The 20,457-nt window shown below is 40.2% G+C and overlaps 1 protein-coding gene and 1 long non-coding RNA gene across 2 annotated transcripts in view; one reads left to right on the top strand and one right to left on the bottom strand.

The window, feature by feature from the left end:
- Positions 1–20,457, top strand: part of LOC135218523 (putative neural-cadherin 2) — a 643,835-nt gene that overhangs the window by 597,302 nt on the left and 26,076 nt on the right.
- Positions 1,303–19,095, bottom strand: LOC135218527 (uncharacterized). The gene is made up of 3 exons (XR_010315352.1): positions 18,826–19,095; positions 5,530–5,815; positions 1,303–4,186 (listed from the first exon to the last, which is right to left on the bottom strand). It is a non-coding gene; the product is annotated as an uncharacterized LOC135218527 (long non-coding RNA).

Below are 20,457 nucleotides of genomic sequence, written 5' to 3'. Positions count from 1 at the left end.
AATGACTATTTGTCTATCCCCTTTCACTAGACATTACACTGTTCTCTGTCTCTTTTACCTAGGTATTACTTTAGTGAATGTCCCTTTTATCTAGGTATTAAAACAGTTGAGAAAGGGTCTCTTTCAAGTCAATTTGATTGGTAAGATTCAGTAGTAATGATCCCAATAGGCAATAAATACAGCACTATAACCTTGATTAATAAAATTTGACTTGTCGGACTTTTGCTCAGTTCAAGACAGACAAAGGCAACCTGCTAAAGCATGTATGGGATTGTATGCATTACATATATGTGGTTCTCAGCTGAATAAAGGGAAGGGCTTAGTCTACACGTGGGTCTAGCTAAGTGCAATTCTCTGCCAAACTCTCTCCTGTGTCTTTGAATTTTTTATTACTGTGCTCTCTAACAACGTTAACCAAGCATTAGTATTATCTCTATCATCTTTTTTATTCAGGTATTACTGTTGTGAATATCCTTTTTATCCAGGAATTGCTGTGGTGACTCCAATTTTATCCAGGTATTATTACTGTAGTGACTTGCCCCTTTTATCCAGTTGTGATTATTTGTCCGTCCCATTTCTCCAGACATTACTGTTCTGTCTGTCCATTTTAGCCAGTTATTTCTGTGGTGACTGTGCTATGGTGAATGTCACGTTTTATCCAGGAATGACAATTTGTCTGCCCCCTTTTACGAGACATTACTGTTCTGTCTGTCCCTTTTGTCCAGGCATTACTGTGGTGACTGTCCCTTCTATCCAGGTATTACTGTGCCTTTTATCTAAGATATATTTATTACTGTGCTGTCTGACACAGTAATAAATATCTCTAGATAAAAGGCATTAGTATTTGCTGTCCTTTTTACCTAGGTACTACTGTTGTGAGTGGCCCTTTCCTCCAGTAGTTACCGTGATGAATATCCCTTTCATCCAGAAATTGCTGTGGTAACTCCCTTTTATCTAGAGGTGTCAACCAGGCATTGGTATTATACTGTCTGTCCCTTTTACCCAGGTACTACTGTTGCGAGTGCCCCTGTTCTCCCAAAGTTATTGTACTAAATATCCCTTTTATCCATGTATGACTGTCTGTCTGTCCCTTTCTCCAGACATTATTGTTCTGTGTTCATTTTAACCAGAATAATTGCTGTGGTGAGTGTCCTTTTTCTTTTCTTTTTTCATCAAGGAATGACCATTTGTCTGTTTCCCCTTTCACTAGACTTTACTGTTCTGGCATACAGTAGCAACTGAAAAAAATTCTCTGTTCTGTGGTCTCGAGTACATGACATATAGGAAAGGAAGCAGTGCATGATAGGTTTTGATTAACATTTATTTAAAACAATACATTAAAGAAATACACTTTCAATAATAGTGCACTTACTCTTTCTTTATTCTTGAAAAGTCGTGTAAAACACTGTCCCAAACTAGCAGAAAGTGGGCTTGACATCGGGGATAATCTTGAGGATAAAATGTTGCAGTTGAATAAGATCATACTTATCAAAAGCAACTTAGATTATTTCAGTTTTATGGCAGATAGAGATTTTTTTTATTTCTGACCATGTGTGAGAAGCATAACTCTTGCAAATGGATGTTTATAATGTCTACCACCTACAGCGATTACCATGGTGGAGAGCAAAGCCTGACAGGAATCCTAGGTGAACAGGAGATTATCCACGATCATCAGGACGGAATTCGTGGAATGAATACGTCTTCTCTTCCACATCCGAATGGCTAATTGTCCACCATCATCAGGAAATTTGCGAGATGAATACAAGATATCTTCTCTTCCACATCCAGCTAGAATGGTCGCTCAACCATGTTGGGAAATCTTGATGATCAGACATGTCCCATTTCACAACTGGGGACTGTGCAGGTTAATTAAGCAGCAGGAGGATTGATTGGTGTACTGACTTTCAGGAAGAGGACATGAGGCAGATACCCAGACAGCTCCAAGAAGTTCAGGCTAATTCCGTTGGGTATTTGACTACTTCATTGGGAAGCAACATTCCCTGGATCTGCAAGTTGATGTCTTCACACATTTTTTAGGTCAGAATCACTTTCCTAAAGCCAGTTGTACTTTGAGATGGATGTCAGGAAACACTGCAGTCACCAATGTTTTCTTGGGTGCTGACCAAGGTGCATAAGTTTCCTGGGAATGCGATGTCTTATCTGGGCATCAACAGGACCTTCTCATCATTTCCCATGGTGGGAAAACTACTTGGAAAACAGTCCAGCCAGTGAATCGCCTGTTAACTACTGCTTTTCTTTTCTTTCCTTCTTGCAAGCTTTGTGGCCAGAATGAGAGTAACAAGAAACTTTTTCCACTTCAGCCAGCACAGAAGATTAGGCTGCCCATTTGGCCATCATTGTGAATCAGCTTCCCCCGTACTAGGTTCTTTGGTGGTCTAACATCAGTATGGGTTCCTTTTTCACAAGAAACTGGGCGAGTTTGTGAGGTGCCTGAAGCTTGTCTTTCGAAGAACCTCTTGACATTGCAGGTTGGTATTCGGATCATCTGGAGGGGAAGGACGGCTGTAGTAAGTCTTCAGGGGTTTTTCCCCCCCCATTATTGCCAAACACTCTCTTACTCCTGCAAACTCTTCCTGTAGATGACATTGCAGAAGTTGATGGTCAGGGTCGGATTATCTCAACTCAATTGGCTAGTCTTTTCAGTCATCGCCATCCTGTAACTTCTCTCCCTTGGATTGATGTCACTGGCAATGGTACCTTGGAGGTCGATGTCGTCATTGGCTCAAAATTCCTGCTGGTGATCTAAATGTAGCAAACCCTCTTTTTCTCAATTTTGACATACATGTCATAGCATGCAGGCACCTCAAAATTCTCTGCCCCAGCTCACAATATGACACCGTAGGTAAAGTAGTCTTTGTAACGTTACACTTTCTTTCCTTTACCAGATTGTTCTGAGGAATGTTTTAGTATAGCCATCCTTGCCTTCTCAGAAGATCAGAGGATGTGTAACTGCTGGGAGTCATAGGACATGTGGGCGTTAGTCACTGTCTTGTTTCTCTTGTGAAGGATGATGTCACAGGGCTCTAATATCTTGCTGCCAATCATCACAACCACCTCGCTGGAGGTTGGGAAATTTATACTTCTTTCGTGCTCACCCTCAGGCTTCTTATCTGGCCTGATTCTGATCTTGCGGTTCTCTGTAGACATGAGGTCCAAGGCTGTTATGCAGATGGCAACATAGGAATGGTGCCTGTGAAAGAACTCCTGAAGATCTAGAACGATGCCTTCCTTTTGGCCTGGTATCTCATTTCAGCCTTTTCAACCTCTGCAGTTGCATCACCCTTGAAGTAAACTGGTATAGGAAGTAAGGATCTTTCAACCTCTGCAGTTGCATCACCCATAAAGTAGACTGGTATAGGAAGTAAGGATCTTCAGACTGCACGGCACACCTGACCTTGAAACTTTGAAGGTAAACATGTAGCTTTTCTTGCACATTTCCTTTGCATCAAATGACGTCATTTAGAAGTAATAGTTGTAAATTGGTCATATCTCCTGACACATGAGAATGCAGGGGATCAGGTAGACTGACCACAAAGGTGGCAAAGACACCTTACCATTATGCAGCCATTATGCAGCAAGAGTCCCATAGCCACTTTCCACTTGATTGCATTGCAGTGTTGACAACATTGTCCAACTTTCCAATGGACACACAAGGGTGCTCATGTTAACTGACATCCAGCTTGTAATTGAAAGCAGTTTTTTTTTCGAAACTCCTTGGAGTTCTGACTCCTGTGACTGTCGCCATCATGTGTCAGAAACTGGTCTCCTCCTGTTCTGGTTCTTCTGCTACTCTGGATACAGCTACTGTCATCCTCAGATCTAACAATCTGTTCTCCCTCTATGCTGGTACTTACACTGCTCTGGATGCAGCAGTTCTCGTGTTCTTGGCTTTCAGTCTGGCCTCCTCTTAATCTAATGTTTCCACCATCCTGTATGCTGTTTTCGTCCTCTGGCATCCCTCTGTTCTAGTCCTTCTGCTGCTCTGTATGCAGCTACTCTTGTTCTCAGATCTACCAGTCAGGCTTCCGTCTGTTTCAGTACTTCCACTGCTCTGGATGCAGCAACTTTTGTCATCTTGGCTTCCATTCTGACCTCCCAATATGCTGTTTTTGCCGCACTGTATGCTGCATTCTTTTGGCTCCTGAAGTTTTTGGTGGCATATTTTCTGAAAAATAATGGATCATTGTTCTAAGGTTTATAATTTTAATTTATGCACTGAAATGTGCAGGTACTTTCAAAAAGACATCAATGCCTTTACGAAATTGAGTGCTTTCAAATAATGTGAAGGTTGAAAAAATATATATATATATATAAATAATGATGCACTCCTATGTAATTGAATGCGTAATGACCCCATTTAAACTCCCCTAAGCTAGGGTGCTGGCCTAAAATCCTAGGCTTATTCTTAAACTTTTCTAATCTCTGTAAAACCATGAAAAATCCAGAAGTTGCATATATACATGTTACATGCAATCCTATAAATTCAATATGCAAATGGCCTAAGAAAACAGCCACATTTAAGCTTACCCCTAACCTGTGGTGTTGGCCTATGGTCCTAGGCTCTTTCGTAAACTCTTCCATTTCGTATAAAACCATGAAAAGAACTAAATACCTTCATATTTCACTTTTAAGATTTTTCCGACCTCAAATACAGATATTGCCTGCAATTTCGAAGCAATTAAAATTGTATTTAATAAGACCACCTTCCTACTTACCTAGCCTTGGGTGGTAGCCTAAGGTTCATGTCAGCTTACATAAATTCTCTTCCATTTTGTGTAAAACCATTCTTTTCCATCTTGTGTAAAACCATTTAAATAACTACTGAAATTGTGGATATAGATGCTGCATGCAGTCCTATGCAACTGAATATGGCTAAAAAAATAAGATTATTATTACAAATATCGCATGTAATACTATGCAATTGACATTGCAAATGTTTAAGAAAATAGCCACATCTGAACTTAAGCTTGGGTGCTGACCTATGGTATGTGCAAAACAATGAAAGTACGGTAACTAAATGCCTTCACATTTTACTTTAAAATTTGGCATCTTCAAATACAGATATTACATGCAATTCTAACCTAGGATTGCAACCTAAAGTTCATTTAAGCCTACCTAAACTTTTCCATTTTATATATAAAACCATGAAAAAAATTACTGAAATTGCATATGTAGACGTTGCATGCAATTGAATATGCAAATGGCCTATGAAGTGGATGCATTTGTACTTAGAACCCCTGAGTAAGTCATTGCATCTTTGGTGTACCCATGCATGTGCCTGGGACTTTCGAAGACGCTTGATGGGAAGATGACCCTTGTTAATAGCTCTCTTGGATTGGTGTCACTGGCGATGGCATCTTGCTCTCAGCATCCTGCACTTCAAAAGGTGGTTCTCTTCCCCAGCTCACAACCTGAGATTGTAGGTACTATAGTCTTGTGACAACACTTTCCTTCCTTCGCTGGTTGCCCGATTGGTTTGAGGAACGTTGAAGTTGTAATTGCCCTCACCTTGCCAGTAGATCAGAAGAAACTGCAGGCAGTTGTAGAACTAGTAGGTGTCAGCAATTCTAAACTGTTTGGATGTTCTTGAGAAGGACAAGATCATGGGGCTCGAAGTTATTCTGACCATCACCATGGTACTTCCACTGCAAAGGACGCAGCAATTCTTCTCTTTTCGTTTTCCAGTCTGGCCTCCCTCTGATCTGATGTTTACTTCACCCTGTATGCTGCATTCCGTTTTGGTTTCTCAAGACTTTGGCTCAACAGAAGGCAGTTTCTTTGATGGCATTATTTTCTGAAAAATAATTGGATCTTTGTCAGTTTACAAATAATTCTGATGTGACTTTACAAATAATTTTATTTTGTGTATTTAAATGTGCAGGTATTTTCTAATAGGCAATACCTTATTAATTTCAAAATTTAGTGCCTCCAAATATTGCAGGTATAAATGTTGCATGCAATCCTAAATAATTGAATATCCAAATGTTGCATGCAATCCTATACAATTGAATATGCAAATGGTAACCACATTTTTACTTACTTAGCTAGAGTGCTGGCCTAAGGTCCTAGGCTCTTACCTAAACCCTTATATTTCGTGTGAAACCATGAACTAACTAAATACCTTTATCACTTGAAGAATTACTTAGAGTTGCACGCAATTAAAATTGCATTTAAAATTACCCATCTTCCTACTAACCTATTCAAGGTGGTAGCCTAAAGTTCATGTCAGCCTACAAAAACTCTTCCATATTGTGTAAAACCATGCAAATAACTAGTGAAATTGCATACATAGATGTTTCATGCAATCAAATACAATTGAATATGCAAATGGCTGAAAGTAAGAGATTAAAAGGCAAATATGTTACATGCAATAATATGCAGTTGCAAATATAAATGTTGCATGCATTACTATACAACTGAATATGCAAATTCTGCCATTTTGCGTGCAATAAGGAAGATAGCTAAATACCTTCAGATTTGTATGAAATTCTATGCAATTTAATATGCAAATGGAGCAGAAAGAAGGCCACATTTGAGCTTACCCTTAAGCTTTTGTGTAAAACCATGAAAATGACTACTAAAATTGCATACATAAATGTGGCATGCCATCCTATGCCATTGAATATGCAAAGGGCCTAAGAAAAAGGCCACATATGAACTTAAGAGACCCCCTAAGATAGGGTCCTGGCCTAAGATCCTACCCTCTTACCCAAACTCTTCAGTTTCGCATAAAACCATGGAAATAATTGCAGAAATTGAATATATAGATGTGACAATAAATCCTGTACAACTGAATATGCAAAAGGCCAACGAAAATGGCTGCATTTTAACTTATCACTAAGCTAGGCAGCTGGCATGAGGTCCTAGGCTCTTATCTATTCTCTACCATATAGTGTATAACCATGACAATAAATACTGAAACTGCAAATATAGACATGGCTTACAGTCCTATGCAATTGAATATGCAAAGAACCCAAGAAAAAGGCAGCATTTGAACTGACCCATAAGGTGCTAGCCCAAGGTCGTAAAATCTTAACCCAACTCTAAGATTTAGTGGAAAACCATGAAAATAATAAAATACCTTCATAGTTCAAATACAAATATTCCATGCAATCCTATGGAACCAAGTATACAAACGGCCTAATAAAAAGGCTACATTTGAACTTACCCTAAATGGTGCAGGCCTAAGAACCTTGGCTCTTGCCTAAAGTCTCACATTTTCTATAAAGCCATGAAAATAACTACTGAAATTGCATATATGGATGTGGCATGCAATCCTATGCAATTGAATATGCAAAGGCCTAAAAAAAAGGCTGCATTAGAACTTCCCTTTAGGCTAGGATGCTGTGTAAGGTCTTAGCTCTTACCTAAATGCTTTCATGTAAAACCAAGAAATTGACAACTGAAATCGAATTTAGAGTTGTTGCATGTAATCATATGTAATTGAATATGAAAGGCCCCACTTACCCCTAGGCTTGGGTACTAGCGTAAGGTCCTAGGCTCTTAATTCTAAAACTCTTCAATTCGTTAAAACCCTGAAAATAACCACCTTTATATTTCACCTTATCTGAGATTTGGCACCTTCAAATGCAAATATTGTATGAAATCCTATTTAATTTAATTTGCTAAGGCCTAAGGAAAAGGTCGTATTTGAACTCACCCTTAACCTAGGGTGCTGACCTAATGCCCTAAACTCATACCAAAATCTTTTTGTGTAAAACTATTTGAATTACCACTGAAGTTGCATATATAGACATGTCATGCAATCCTATGCAACTGAATATGCAAAGGGGCTAAGAAATAAAACACATCTGAACTTACCCCTAAGTTATGGGGCTGACCTAAGTTCCTATGTTCTTACTTAATCTCTTCTATTTTATGTAAAACCATGAATAAATTACTTAAATTGCATATATACGTGTGCCATCCAATCCTATGCAAAGGGATTAATAAAAAGGCTGCCTTTGAACTTACCACAAGGCCTGATGCTCTTACCTAAACTTTTCCATTTCGTGTAAAACCATGAAGATATGTACTGAAATTGCACATATAAACATTACTTGCATTCCTATGGAATTGGAAATGCAAAGGGCCTAAGAAAAAGGCCCCATTTTAACTTACCAATAAGCTGGGGGGTGCTGGCTTAAGGTCCTAGGCTATTATCTAAACTCTTCCATTTTGTGTAAAACCGTGAAATTAACTACTGAAATTGCCAATATACATTTGGCATGCACTCCTATGCAATTAAAAATGCAAAGGGCTTAAGAAACAGGCATTTGAAATTGCCCCTAAGCTAGCGTGCTGATGTAATGCCCTTTACATAATCTCTACCATTTCGTGTAAAGCCATGAAATATTGATATTACATATATAGACATGGTGTGCAATTTTATGTAATTGAAAATGCGCAAGGCTGAAGAAAAAGAAGGCTGCATTTGAATTTAGGACCCCTAAACTATGGTGTTGGACAAAGGTTCTAGATTATTACCTAAACTGGTCCATTTTGTGTAAAACCATGAAAATTACTGAAACTGCACATCCTAAGCAATCACAAATGCAAAGAGTCTAAGAAAAAAGCCACATTTCAACTTACCCCTAAGTTAGGATGCTGGCCTAATGTTGTAGCCAAATGCATAAATTATTCCATTCAGTTTAAAACCATGAAAATAACTACTTAAATTCCATATATATAAATGTGGCATACAATGCCATGCAAATGAATATGCAAAGGGCTTAATAAAAATAAATTATGCATTTGCACTTACCCCCTAAGTTCTGGTGCTGGCTTAAGGTCCTAGGCTCTTCCTAAACTTGCAACTCGTGCAAAACCATGAAATCATATGCAGTTGAATTTGCAAAGGGCCCAAGAAAAAGGTTGCATTTCAACTTAACCCTATGCTAGGATACTGGCGCTGGCCTAATATTCCTAGACTCTCACCTAAACTCTTTCATTTTGTAAAGCTATGAAAATAACTACTGAAATTGCTTATATAGAAGTGGCATACAATTCTACACTATTGAAAATGCAAGGAGCCTAAGAAAAGGGGACATTTAAACTTACTTACCCATAATATAGATTGCTAGCCTAAGGTCGTAAGCTCTTACCTTAATTCTTCCATTTAATGCAAAATCATGAAAAAAACTACTGAAATTGCATATATATAGACTTAACATGCATGCAATCCTATGCAACTGAATATGGAGAGCGCCTAAGAAAAAGACTGCATTTGAACTTCCCTTTATCTATGGTGCAGGCCTAAGATATGATATTGTTATGATACAAAGTTTGTTCATACTTACCTGGCAGATATATATATAGCTGTATTTTCTGAAGTCCGACAGAATTTTAAAAACTTCCGACACACGCAGTGGTCGGCCAGGTGGTTAGTACCCATTCCCGCCGCTGGGAGGCGGGTATCAGGAACCATTCCCATTTTCTATTCATAATTTTTATTTCCACTGTCCCCTGAGGGGAGGTGGGTGGGTACTTGATTATATATATCTGCCAGGTAAGTATGAACAAACTTTATTGTATCATAACAATATCATTTTGTTCATGAAACTTACCTGTCAGATATATATATAGCTGAATCCCACCTTTGGAGGTGGGAAGGGACGAATAGAAGGATTTTGGGAAACAAATGCATGCAAGATGATTTACATCTTGGTTCCACCTGTTAGCATAGCTGGCTTCGTGGTTACTGCCACGTAAGTCTGCTTGTGCTACTAGAGTTGCCAGCGAGGTAGAGACCTATATAGCTGGTGCACTCCAGATTGATCTGTCAACAGGGGGCGAGACCACGACGTGACTAGACCATATTGACCATACCATGAGGGCTAAGAAGTAAAATAAATATATATATATATATCTATATATAAATATATATCACCACCTGACCACCTAGCCAAAGTTAAGGTGTGTTAACTAAGGCTTAAGAGTTAAGAAGTCGCCGTTGTCGGCGACTCAACAACTAAATTAAGAGCTCTTCCTAACCATTTTCTACAGGATAGGATGAGTGGTACTTCTTGCCCCCAAGATTGTGTCTGCAGAGACGTATGGCCCTAGCGAGCAGCAGATCTCATATGCCATCTTCACATCTCGCAGGGAGTGTGAAGTGAACACAGAGTTGCTTCGCTAAAACATGGTACTCAGGATGTTGCTGAGTGCCATGCTCTGTGAAAATGCTTCCGAGGCCGCGCCCTCACCTCGTGAGCATTCAGATAAAAGATTTCAAATCTTTGTGCAAACACAATGAAGGAGCATTTTTGAAAGAACTCCTTAACACTAAAGCCAGGCTGTTCTTCGATATGGGCAAGTCTGGTCTTTTTCGGAACACTGCAGATTGCCCGATTGTAGACTTCGACTTTGAGTTTTATGTAGATAAAACTTGAGAGACCCGACAGGGCACAGGACTCTCTCTGGCTCCTGCCCACTAACTTGTGCCATCCTTGCTTCCAAGCTCCTGGCCCAAGGACAAAACGGGTTACCATTCTTAGGCCACAACGGAAGGGTTAGAGAGCACACCGCCTTGTGTTCTCTAAAGCCAAAACTTGTGACGATGGCTTAAAATCTCACTAACCCTCTTTGTCGTATCTAGGGTGGTTAGAAGAAGGCCTTCCTGATCACATGCAAGAAGTTAACAGGTAGGAGAGGTTCGAATGCTTTGACATCAAGAACTTCAGAACTACGTCTAAGTTCCATATTGAAAGCTTCGATCTGGGACATGCACATTCAGTCCGTCTGTACTAAAGTCAGGTGACCGACCAGTTGACCAGTCAGACGAATCAAGGACAGCAAGGCTGTACCCTGAAGACCATAAGGCACTATTCTTCGCTGAAGGATGAGTGTCTGGACTGCCTGGGCGATTCAATCTAAGCAAACCTTGGGGGTGTATCAACGCAACCCAACGTCGTCAGCGAATCAACTCCTGACTCGAGCTTCTGGTGCCAGGAGAAAGGAGCGAGGAGCAAAAAGGCGATTCAGTCCCGAAGGAAGAATGCCTGACAGTCCAACCTGGTCTCATGTTACACGATCATCGGGGGTGTATAAACGCAACCGACTTCGTCAACAAGAAACTCAGGGCTACTATATGTCGCCTGATCTCGCACGAGTGTCTGACTCCGAGAAACAGGTGAGACAAAAAGTAGATGGTGAGCGAGGTTCGAGATTCCACAGAACTCAAAGATCGTGAAGGGCTTTGTTGTTTGACAGACGCAAATCTCTGAGCCCAAAGGCCGTCAACAACATATTTGCGTATTCTTTAATAGTTGTGACTGCCAGCTTATCCCATTCTTCAGACGGAAATGGAAGACGGTAATCTTATTCCTGTCAACATCTCGATAGTCTGAACGTAGTCAGACTCAGAGCGGAGAGGTTATAGGTACCTTTCGAGTTAGAGTAGACCGACTCTCTCGGAAAAGGTCCTTGGAAAGTGAACTAGGAAGTATGTGACCTCGTGAATCCAGGATCCTGAAGGCCAACATGGGGCGATCAGCGTCATTGTCGCTCCCTGTGACGTCATAAATCCTCTTATTACATTTCCTAAGCGATTGAAAAAAGGGGAAAAGAGACTAAATATCCATCCCCGTTCAATATCATAGGATGGCGTTTAATGGTACCGATCCCGGATCGAGAATAAGGGAACAGAGAATAAGGGAGCAGAGAAGAAGAAGCCTCTTCGTCCTCAACATATCGAAGAGAAGAATGAAAGGGCGTCCCTAAAGTCTCCACAACTCTCAACTTACTTCTAAAGAAAGATTCCACTCGGAAGTCAATAGTTGCTGCCGTCGATCGAGACGATTCGTACGGACTTTCGCAATCCGGTAACGAACCTCTAGAGGATCGTTACATTCTACACCTGTTGTTATAATAGGCTTTCTCGTAAACTCGAACAGGGACCGAGAGAAGATACTTCTTAAGATATGAGAGAGCTGTGGAATATCAGAGTTGATCTGGACCACTGGTTCCCAAAACTCGTTACGAGGACTGGAGGGACTACCGAATCGCTTTTACTTCTTTCAGATTAAGATCCAGGACATCTGAAACCCTATCCAGATGTCCGGCACCTTCTTTCTATCACCTCAGGTGATAAACGCACTGAGAGATGTTCAGAATCATTCCTAGATCTTGAATAATATTTCAGTTTTCCCGGTAGGAAAAAACTGTGGTCTGAATTGCAGTCTATTCGGGGAAACAAACTTCTTCAGGAAGGAAATGGTCCCCAGCAAGCTCATCCATTCCCTCCCGAGTATGCTTACTTCCCTAATAAGGCTGCGCTTTGCCTAAGCAGGAGAGCATATAAAAGTGCAATGTTGCGGTAGACTCTTAGTTCTATACCGTGCGGTAACGAGCACCGAAAGGATTAAGAGATAACTCTGTTGAACATAGTAAGGCAAAACGAATGCAACGTTTATTCATTCACGTAAGAAATCCCCTCAATCTTAGGCTAAAGTCCGTGATTGTAGGGCAGAGTTACAGTTAGTCAGTCAATCCCGCAGGAGAGACGTAACCGCCAGCACAGAGATACGGTTAGTCAGTCAATCCCGCAGGAGAGAGAGACGTAACCTACGGCGCATGACAGCGCCCGATCTGTTACTGGCTCGGTTGGACTGGAAGACAGACACAGCGTGACAGCAGCAGCCAGCAGCTTACGAACGTCGTCTCTTAACTTTATGTCTGGGTTGCCAGCTACCCTATTCTACGAAGAAATAGTCCTTATTTTTTGAGCCGAAAGACTCTCAAGCTGGTATATTTAAGCGAAACAGAAAACGCTAAATATATAGATGCGTTTGTGTCGTCAGAACACTACCATACAACGGTAAAAGATAAATCGGAAACTCCTGGAAGGCTGCAGGGAGTAACGATTAAATGTCCTTAAAATAGACAATAGACCTCTCGGTTGCCATCCGAAGAGGTAACTACAGCAAGCGTATATGACTTGAACCAACCAGAAGTAAAATAACGCAAGGCAAAATATGAAATTATATCACAAAGTTTGTTCATACTTACCTGGCAGACATATATATAGCTGAATTCGGAAATACAGCTACCTACATATCTGACAGGCAAGTTTCATGAACAAAACTTAAGAGAAATCGAAGCAGTCAGCTCAAGCTTCTTATGTTACTGGACATAAGCGTTCATTGACGCAGTCTACAAGTCTATTTCTTGTACGAGTCTGCGAATGACGAATGAGAGCTCTTCCGAATCTTGTCAATACGAGCTTATTCGCTTACGCAATATCAAGTTAATGAGATGTTTGTCAATGAGAACTAACCCATTTACGGGACAAAGAGATATTTTGTCAATGAGGGATACCCACTTACTTGACAAAACGAAAGTATATTGTCAATGGGGGAAAGTCATGAAGAATTGACAAAACGTAATCCAGGGAGTCAAGCATTTAATTTTTTCGATTCCCGTCTCAAACGAGGAAGGGGCAAGAATCCTGTTAAGAGACTGGGCTTACGGCAGGTAGAACGACGATGTTCAATTCGGCAGCGTAGTCCCGACTAGAAACTAACAAAATAATCATCTGAAAAACCCTTTCAGATGGGCTAAAAAGCTTGCAAAATTATCCTGGGAAGAGGAAGAAACTCTCCAACCAGCTTCCTCTCCCGTATCACAACAAATGCCTGCTAAAGCTTAAAATTTATTGGCAGTATGGCAAAGGAAGTCCTGTCTTGCGCTTCCTGAAGAGCGTCCTTTTGATGAGTGTACTTTGCAAGAATCCCACTGAACGTTGCCGAGAGTCCTGACGTGCAGGACATCGAGCCTTACATCAACCCGTAACTGCCTTATCGCAAAGTCTTGACTGCGGTAGTGGCAACTTAAATTTATTGCCGAATGGCAAAGGTTGCGGTAGAGCAAACGAGATCTTTCCCTTGAGCTTTCCTTAACTCCATCCACCTATGCGAAAAGCAATATTAATTGACAGAGACCTCTTGAATTCACGAAACCCGATGTCTTGCTGGGTTCGAAAGAAGAAGTTGTCTGTTCACTTTAAACGTTCCTCCGAAGCACTGCCTACTTCACATTCTTTGCAGGTGAGGTAGAAGGTATCACCGGAGGTAGAGGTAAACATTCTTTAGGCCCATATCTGAAACAAGAGCTTGAAGAGTTCAACAGTCTTTCAGCCAGGCGACACACCTGGCGTGCGCTGGTGCACGCTCGGCGTCACTGGCGCGCGCTCGGCGTCCACTGGAACGCGCTCTGCGTCCACTGGAGCGCGCTCGGCGTCCACTGGAGCGCGCTCGGCGTCCAACCTGGCGCGCACTTGGCGTGCACCCAGCGCGCGCCTGGAGTCCATCCGAGCGTCCCGGGCGGTACGCTCTCAAAAGCTTCCTGCTTACTATGACTTCTTTTACGTATTTCTCGGTGGAAAGACGGACACGAGTTCAGGCGACGTTCGCCTTCTTACTTCTCACTGAAACGCATAACGAGAGAGAGAGAGACGTGAAGCGTCCTCTTCTATAAAGCTTCTATTTAGAGGGCGCGAGTCCTTCCGAAAGCTCAACCCCTGCATGGGGAGGACGCTTCGGAGGACGAGAAGCAATCTTTCAGGATTCGTGCACGCGCACGCACTTTGGCAGTCTGGGGATTTTCATCAGAAACTGCCGAAGGCACGCCAGATCGGTGGGGGTTCCTTGTAACCCTCCTTAGGGCTTTCGACATGCTCCCGTCCCCGGGTCCTGGGAGTCAAGCAGAGGTCCCGGCCTAGAGGCGAAACGAGGCCGATCTGACGCACCCTCCACTACACAAGGGGTATCACTGCACTTCTGCACTTCACTTTTACTCTCTAAAGCAAGCACTTTCGATTCTAAGATACGAATCGAAAGAGTATCAGAGAAAGGGTAATTCCTCTACAGACACTGCTTAGGGCCCGAAGGAAACACTGCAGGGTTAGGAGTAAACAATTACAGAAGTAGCACTTCACAGCAATGAAGGAGAGCGAGCACCTCTCGTAGACATATTCATAGCCCGTAGGCCATACTACAGGGTTAGGCAAAATAAAGTCTACAGGAAGGTTAGCAGGTTCACTACCCTGACTTTTGTTACTGATTAATTGCGTACATACGAATCATACGTCTTCCTTATGGAATTAGACATGTTTACTGATTAATTGCGTACATACGAATCATACGTCTTCCTTACGGATAGACAAAGTCTACACTCCTTACATGACAAATCTCAACAAAGAAGCAAGACCCATACCCTCGTACATACCAAGTGCGGATCTACCGAAGCTTTCGGTAGCCACACCCTATCTTTGCAGACAACCCCGTCTGAAAACTAGCCTAACTAGATTCAGATATTTTATGCAAAAATGAATCAAATTCAAATCAATTTAAGATAGCGTATGCCTAGCCACAAATCCCACAAATCCAAGTAAATAATCAAAAGACAATTAGGATACTTAGCGGCAATGAAGTTTCCAAAATCCTAAGACGGAGGTACTGAAAACAGGTGTTTTCAGCACCAGCGACAGAAAAATTAGGAATAGAAAATGGGAATGGTTCCTGATACCGCCTCCCAGCGGCGGGAATGGGTACTAACCACCTGGCCGACCACTGCGTGTGTCGGAAGTTTTTTAAAATTGTCGGACTTCAGAAAATACAGCTATATATATATCTGACAGGTAAGTTTCATGAACAAAATGGGCTTTTACCTAAACTCTTCCATTTTATGTAGAACCAAGAAAATAACTATTGAAATTGCATATATATACAAGGCATGCCATCCTATGCAAAGGGCCCAAGAAAAAGGTCACATTCGAACGTACCACTAAGCTAGATTGCTGCTCTAACGTCCTAAGCTTTTACCTAAACTCTTCCATTTCATGTAAAACGGAGAAAATGGTGAAATTGGATGTACAGATGTGGCATGCAATCCTATGCAATTGAATCTGCAAAGCTTCTAAGAAAAAGGCTGCATTTAAACCTACCCCTCAACTAGGGTGCTGGTCCAATTCTTAGGTTCTTAGCTAAACTCCCTTTTTATGTCAAGCCCTGAGATTTACTACTGAAATTGCATATACAGGCGAGACTTGCAATCCTAAGCAATTTAATTTGCAAAGTACTAAGAAACATGCTGCATTTGAGCTTACCCCTAATCTAGGGTGCTGGCCTATGGTCATAGGCTCCTACCTTTTGTGTAAATCTATCAAAATAACTGCTGAGATTGCATATGTAGACGTGACATGAAATCGTATGCAATTGAAAATGCAAATGGCCTAAGAAAAAGGTCGCATTTGAACTTGCTTAAGCTCGGGTGCTGGGCTGTCCTAGGCTCCTCCTTTCTCTCTACTATTTCGTGAAAATAAATGGTGAATACAGACGTGGACTGGAATCCTATAAAATTGAAAATACAATGGGCCTAAGAAAAGGTTGTATTTGAACTTAGCCACTAAGCTTGAGTGCTCACCCAACTTCCTCGGATCCCAGCTAAATTCTACCAATATGTGTAAAACCATGAAAATAACTGCAGAAATTGCATATTTATGCATGACATGCAATCCTAGGCAAATGAATATACAATGCACTTAAGAAAATGACACACTGGAACTTACCACTAAGCAAGGTTGCTGGCCTCAAGTGCTAGGCTCTTACCTAAACTCTTCCCTTTCGTGTAAAACCATGGGAATAATTACTGAAATTGCATGTACATATACAGCATGTAATGCTATGCAATTGAAAATGCAAAGGTCCTAAGAAAAAGGCCATATTTGAACTTACCTACCCCTAATGATGGCCTACTGTTCTAGGCTTTTACTTAAACTCAATCATTTTGTGTAAAAACATGAAAATAAATACTGAAATTGCATATATAGTCTTGGCATACAATCCTATGCAATTAAATATGAAAAGGTCCTAAGAAAAAGGCTGCATTTGAACCTACTTCTCAGCTAGGGTGCTAGTCAAAGTCCTAGGCTCTTACCTAAACTATGTTTTGCTCCTAACCTATTTTGTCAAGCAATGAAAGCACTCGAGAATTTGCTTATATAGACATGGCATGCAATCCTATGCAATTGAATATGAAACTAAGATACGTTGCTGGCCTAAGGTCCATGGCTCTCACCCAAATCCTATACAATTGAAAATGCCAAGGCCCTAAGAAAATGCTGCATTTTCGGTAATTCTTCAGAAGCAGTCCGCACTGGATATTAAAATAAATAATCACCTACATGGAAAGAGCATGTGAAAAGCAATATAAAAAGCATAGTCATTATATGAGAGATTGAAGGGGGTGGAATTAAATGAGCTTGATAAGTTTTTACCTCGAATTTTTCCTAAGTCGGGAGAGGTGTTTCCTCTACGGTAATGTTTACTTTTAATGAGCCCTCTAACTTATTTTCTGACGCAAAACAACCAGAAAGGAGTGCTTTGCAGCAATAATAATTGGGAGCACCTACTGATTCGCGGGCCCACTCGACCGCCGACCGAAATCGGCGGAAGAACACCAAAGCCAATATGGCGGCGATACCAAAACAACAACAAACAAAGTAATGAGCGACTACATATCGGCGACCATCGATTTATGTTTGTGCTGTCAGTAAGGCCGTAGCGGAACGGCGCTTCGCGCCTTATCCGCAAATTTAAAGATTCTTGGCAAGCACGGCATGTACGGCAAGAGGTAATATTGCGCTGCGCGCGCTACCCACAGGGTTTACAGTAAGGCTACTTACCGTGGCAGATAGATTTGGGTGTCGCATCGCTTACGCCGACGTCCTTTCGTCACTACAGTGCGATATCACCCAAAGGCGTTCCTGTTGTAGTCGATCCGACAAATAGCTGCACAACACTCGCAGTTTTTTTGGCTGAAGAATTAAATTATGTCTCTGAGCATATTCAATCACAACTTCTTTACCACCACCACTATACAAATAATGATAAAATTCACAGTAACCCACATTGCACTGCAAACAATCTGTAGGAAATCGAAGGTCTCAAAGTCAAAATTAATGCCAGAAGAAGGGCCAGCCACTACCTCTGCCATAGCTACAGGAAGTCAATATGCCGGTTTTTGCTTCATTTTTCGAGTATTCAGTCAAACAAGGATACCAGTGGACACTGGACAGCTAACTTTATTACTCCGCTGAAATGCTAGTGAAACTTAGTTTTCGACTAAAGTCGTTCGTAATTGGTTATGAAACCCATGACGTCATAACGATGTCACACCTCTCAGCCAATAATGAGTACTGGAACTGCTTTTGTTTCCGTAAGAAAGTAAGTTAGAGGGCTCATTAAAAGTAAACATTACCGTAGAGGAAACACCTCTCCCGACTTAGGAAAAATTCGAGGTAAAAACTTATCAAGCTCATTTAATTCCACCCCGTTCAATCTCTCATATAATGACTATACTTTTTATATTGCTTTTCACATGCTCTTTCCATGTAGGTGATTATTTATTTTAATATCCAGTGCGGATTGCTTCTGAAGAATTACCGCATTTTCAGTTACCCCTTACAGGTATTTCACTTTATCCAACATTTGGCGTCTTCAAATACAAATATTGCATACTATTCAAAGCAATTGAATTCCGCCTTCTACCTGACTCCATCTTAGGGTCCCATGACCTTAATTCATAAACACATTTTAAGGAGGGCGAACCCTATAAAATGTTTGTATGTTTGCAAATAGCAATGGTTAAAAGCGAGCGACATGTATATGGCGGCCTCAAGTCAGTTTGAAGTCACCCCAAAACCTAAACACAAGGCCCAAGAGGACTCCTTTTAAATGCCTTCACATTTAACTTTATCTAAGATTTGACGAATTTAAATACAAAATTACAAATACCATTTCTTACCTTTATCTCTATGGATGCAGTAAACTGATTATAGGGTTTCCACAAAAGGGGTAGATGCGTCACGACTTCCACAGCTTGATTGGAGCTGTTCCAGTGATGGTGGAAGAAAGGTGTTCCGAACTTCAGGTAATGCTGTAGACAGTAGGTGTTCCAATAATGCTGGCGGTGTTCCAGTAATGCTTTATTTAGCAAGCAGTATCCTTATATCCCTTTATAACATTCCCTGACATTATTGATAAGTTAATAATAGTTATTTATGTCTAATAATTATTATCTACATTATTATCGACATCTACTAATGAAAATAACGCCTTTAAATAAGGAAGGCAATGCATTTTCTAAATTTATTTTCTCTAGGCTTTGATGCATAATGAAAATAACGTCTCAGTTCTTGACGTTCTTCACATTAGTAATCAATCACTTAATGAACGGAAAATCATCGATAAGGAATTACATAATTATTATTCATTTACATACAATAATAACTAATCATTACCCCAATAATGCCGAATAAACAGTATTTCAAAAATGTTAAAAAGTATTTGGATGTAGAAAACTGGATTATGACTTCCATAGAGACTGTTGGACAGTTGGAGGTATTCCAGGAAAATCTAATTCTTATATCCTCTTCATTACTGTCTGTCTGTCACGGAGGTACTGGTTTGAAACATACCGTAATTGTTATGTCAAATGATGGCTATTTTCCAAATTATGTCTATAGTTATATATATATATATATATATATATATATATATATATATATATATATATATATATATATTAGGTACAGTGGTTGAGTTCCCCCCTATTTGCATTCAACACGAGTCATAGGAAGGGATTTTTAAATTTCCTACAAAATGTCTTTTCACAAACTTTTTGTCTTTGCAGCTCCAACCTGTTCTGTAAACCAGCAAATTCATCAAGTATTTTTCCAACTTCTCAAAGGTGAACATACTGAATATTTTATCATGACAGTCGTAAGTACAATGAATAAGTACAATGAATATGTACCCATTTACCGAAAAATGAAATCGCGTTTGTTAAAATGTATGCGAATCTTATTGTATGGGATGCATCTGGGAATTATTGAATCCCTACGGAGATGATTTTTGGCTGAAAATGAAATGACGTACATAGTAATAAATTGTTTTTTTTTCGAGTATGTAATGAGGAAACAAAACATCAGGGAGAATTATGATTCATGGCAAAAATACCCAAGAGAGAAAACATTACTAAATACAGTATATGGGTACCGATTCATTGCACTTATGGCTGCCATGATAAAATTTTCAATATATTCACCTTTAAGAAGTAGATAAAATACTTACGAGTAAATCTGATGGTTTAAATATATACATTTGCATACATATGTACACACACACAAACATATATATATATATATATATATATATATATATATATATATATATATATATATATATATATATACATATAAATATATATTATATGTGTGTGTGTGTGTGTCATGTATACATATGCTTGTAAATGTATATATATAAACCATCAGATACACTCTTAAGTATTTTATCAACTTTTTAAAGGCGAATTTATTGAATATTTTATCATGACAGCCACAAGCGCAATGAGTCTGTACCCATATACTGTATTTAA

The sequence above is a fragment of the Macrobrachium nipponense genome, chromosome 9 (assembly GCF_015104395.2).
Source record: "Macrobrachium nipponense isolate FS-2020 chromosome 9, ASM1510439v2, whole genome shotgun sequence".
Lineage (NCBI taxonomy): Eukaryota > Metazoa > Arthropoda > Malacostraca > Decapoda > Palaemonidae > Macrobrachium > Macrobrachium nipponense.
Note: the sequence above shows the minus strand (reverse complement) of the source record. Positions and strands in the feature narration are given on the sequence as shown.